The sequence below is a fragment of the Urocitellus parryii genome, chromosome 5 (assembly GCF_045843805.1).
Source record: "Urocitellus parryii isolate mUroPar1 chromosome 5, mUroPar1.hap1, whole genome shotgun sequence".
Taxonomy (NCBI): Eukaryota; Metazoa; Chordata; class Mammalia; order Rodentia; family Sciuridae; genus Urocitellus; species Urocitellus parryii.
This window is the reverse complement of record NC_135535.1, coordinates 83,579,489-83,583,436: the sequence shown is the minus strand read 5'-3', so window position 1 is coordinate 83,583,436 and position 3,948 is coordinate 83,579,489. Positions and strand designations below refer to the sequence as shown.

The window sequence follows — 3,948 nt, the reverse complement described above, 5'->3', positions numbered from 1 at the left end:
CTTTTGTGGCATATATAGGAGTAATTGTTTTTTTCTCCACTGAGTTTCATAAATTGACTTCTCAACACTCATTGTTTTTGTTTTGCTGAGATAAAGCTTTCTTGATTATAGCACATTATCCTTCTGAATTCTCCCAGGCTCTTTTTAAAATAGCACTTTACTTAGGATTTGTATTAATATTTGTGTGTAATACTGCCCTAAAAATTTCTTTCTCATGACTATTATCTTGTTAGAAATTAATATCATTTTATGTTGTCTTTGTTTTATTTTTCATAAAAAATAATAAAAATCTATGAATATACTATTAACATGAGATAAAGAATAATAAAAAGAATTTATGTCTTTCAACAATGTTAGAATTGACCTGTTCCTGTGCCTTACTCGACTTGTGATAACAACTATTGAGTTTTGTTTCTGTCATTCCCTGTGTACCCCTGTGGGGACATACTCACATATGCATATGCATATTTTTTTTCTCATGTATATATTTTTTAGTTTCAGTTGTTTTTAACTCTATAAAATGGTGATGATTCATTTCCTTCTGGTCCATCTCACAGAATTTTAAAAACTATTCAGAAAGAGGGCTGGGGTTGGGGCTCAGTGGTAAAGGCCTTGCCTAGCACATGTGAGGCCCTGGGTTCAATCCTCAGCACCACATATAAATAAATAAAATAAAGGTATTGTGTCCAACTACAGCTAAAAAATAAATATTAAAAAATAAAATAAAGATATTGTGTCCCTGTACAACTAAAGTTTTTTTAAAATTATCCAGAAAGATAATAAAGGTGAAATTATTTTGAAATTGTCAAGTACAATTCAAATGGGAGTTATCAGAAGCTATTGTGTTAACTGTCCTTGAAATATAACTGAAAACTACTTTTGTTGTTGTATATATTCTAGGTCACTTAATATAACTTGAGCGTAGGAGTGAGCAAGAAATGGGCAAGGCAAGCCTTTGGTATTACTTTATCAAACCTTACTACTTCATTCTCTATCCTAGGACAATAATCTAATGCAGTTTATTTATTTATGTTTTTAAACTGATGTGTGGTTATTGGTTGAATTCTCTTCTAATGCTTAGAGTAAATTGGTATAAGTTAAAAAGGCCTTTTTGTTTTGATTTATTTACTTACTTTTATTGTAATTTTAATGCTTATTAATTGTATAATTAATCATTTTCATGGTGATGTTTGCATACATGTATGTATCATCTTTGCTCTTGTCTACTCTCCCTTCTATTCTTTTAACAAGTCCTTTAGGAAATATGTACCAAAATGCAAAATATGTGTAACATTTTGTTTATAATCCATTTTCTAGTTAAATACACACCAAACACTGTCACATAAAGATGTTAATTTTAAGGAAACCTGTAATCCTAGCAATTTGGAAGACTGAGATAGAAGGATCATAATTCCAGGCTAACCTGGGTTACTTATGGAGACCCTATCTCAAAACAAACAAACAAATAAACAAATAGTAAAAAAAAAGTCTCCAACAAAAATGACTTGGTTAAATAAATTATTTCAAATTACCTTCAACAGAATACTATGAGTTCTTATGTTGTTTAAGATCTCTGTTTAGGGCTGGGGTTGTAGCTCAGTGGTAAAGTGCTTGCTTAGCATGAGTGACGCCCTGGATTTGATCCTCAGCACCACATAAAAATAAAAATAAGTAAAGGTATCGTGTCCATCTATAATTAAGAAAAAGACAAAAAAAAAAGATCTCTGCTTACTCACTTTGAAAAATTTCCTAAATATGGCAATTGGAAATCAGAGTGTTCATAGTGGTATCTTCCTTATATGTATAAAGAAATTCATCTAAAAAGATAAAAGATGGTCACCAAAATGTCTACAATGGTTACACTCCAGGTGGTAACATTGGTCTCTACTTCTTTGTCTTTTTTCTATATGATTTAATTTTTGCTTTTTTAAAAAAATTTGTATTCTATGGATATACATGGCAGTAGAGTGCATTTTGACATATTATACATACATGGATTATAATTTTCTGTTCTTGTGGTTGTACATGATGTGGAGTTACAACCTGTTGTATATTCATATAGGAACATAGGAAAGTTTTGTCCAATTCATTCTGTCTTTCCTACTGTCATCCCTCCTCCCTTCCCTTCATTCCCCTTTGTCTAATCCAATGCACTCCCATCCCTCCCCAGCACCATTGTGTGTTAGCAACTGCATATCAGAGAAAACATCCAGCCTTTGGTTTTTTGGGATTAGCTAATTTCACTTAGCATGATAGTCTCCAGTTCCATCCATTTACCAGCAAATGCCATATTTCATTCTTCTTTTTATGGCTGATTAATATTCCATTGTGTATATATACACCACATTATTTTTATCCATTCATCTGTTGAAGAGCACCTTGGTTGGTTCCATAAAGAATATGTAATGCTTCATGAATTTATGTGTCATCCTTGCTCAGGGGCCATGCTAATCTTCTCGGTATGGTTCCAATTTTAGTGCTGCTGGAGCGAGCATTGCATCTTTTTTTTTAATAATAAAAAATTAAAAAGTCTTTTTAATTTCTTGTTTAGTTTCATTTTTCCTCTTTATCTTCTTTAAAAATGATCAACTTAATTTTTTTATTTTTTTAAAAGTTTATATATGACAGTGGAATGCATTACAATTCTCATTATACATATAGAGCACAATTTTTCCTATTTCTGGTTGTATACAAAGTATACTCACACCAATTTGTGTCTTCATACATGTACTTTGTTTTTTTTTTTAATATTTTAATATTTATTTTTTTTTAGTTTTCGGTGGACACAACATCTTTGTATGTGGTGCTGGGGATCGAACCCAGGTCGCACGCATGCCAGGCGAGCGCTCTACCGCTTGAGCCACATCCCCAGCCCCATACATGTACTTTGGATAATAATGTCCATCACATTCCACCATCATTTCTAACCCGATACCCCCTCCCTTCCCCTCCTGCCCCATCTTGAGTTCGTCTATTCCTCCCACTCTCCCTTTCCTACCCCACTATGAGTCAGCCTCCTTATATCGGAGAAAACATTCAGCATTTTTTTTTTTTTGGATTGGCTAACATCACTTGGCATTTTCTTCTCTAACTCCATCCATTACCTGCAAATGCCATGATTTTATTCTCTTTTAATGCTGAATAATATTCCATTGTGTATATGTACCACAGTTTCTTTATCCATTCATCAGCTGAAGGGCATTTATGTTGGTTCCACAATTTAGCTATTGTGTATTAAGCTGGTATAAGCATTGATGTGGCTGTGTCCCTGTAGTATGCTGTTTTAAAGTCCTTTGGGTATAGACTGAGGAGAGGGATAGCTGGGTCAAATGGTGGTTCCATTCCTAATTTTCCAAGAAATCTCCATACTGCTTTCTATATTGGCTGCACCAATTTGCAGTCCTACCAGCAGTGTATGAGTGTGCCTTTTCCCCCACATCCTCGTCAATACTTATTGTTGTTTGTCTTCATAATAGCTGCCATTCTGACTGGAGTGAGATGTAATCTTATTCTGTTTTGATTTGCATTTCTCTAATTGCTAGAGATGATGAACATTTTTTTTATATATTTGTTGATTGTATATCATCTTCTGAGAGGTGTATGTTCAGGTCCTTGGCACTTTTGTTGATTGGGTTATTTGTTTTTTTGGTGTGTAGCTTTTTGAGTTTTTTTTTTTTTTTAAATACGCTAGAGATTAGTGCGCTATCTGATGTGTGAGGGGTAAAGATTTGCTCCCAAGGTGCAGGCTCTCTATTCTCCTCACAGATTGCTTCTTTTGCTGAGAAGAAACTTTTTAGTTTGAGTCCATCCCATTTATTGCTTCTTGATTTTAATTCTTGTGCCAAAGGATTCTTATTAAGGAAGTTGGGGCCTAATCCCACATGATGGGAGATTAGGGCCTACTTTTTCTTCTATTAGACGCAGAGTCTCCGGTTTAATACCTAGGTC

At 33.8% G+C, this 3,948-nt stretch overlaps 1 non-coding gene across 1 annotated transcript; it reads right to left on the bottom strand.

Moving 5' to 3' along the window:
- Positions 1-2,394: 2,394 nt before the first annotated feature.
- On the bottom strand, positions 2,395-2,500 carry LOC113198116 (U6 spliceosomal RNA). Its single transcript, XR_003302802.1, has one exon. It is a non-coding gene; the product is annotated as a U6 spliceosomal RNA (small nuclear RNA).
- Between the last annotated feature and the right edge of the window lie 1,448 nt (positions 2,501-3,948).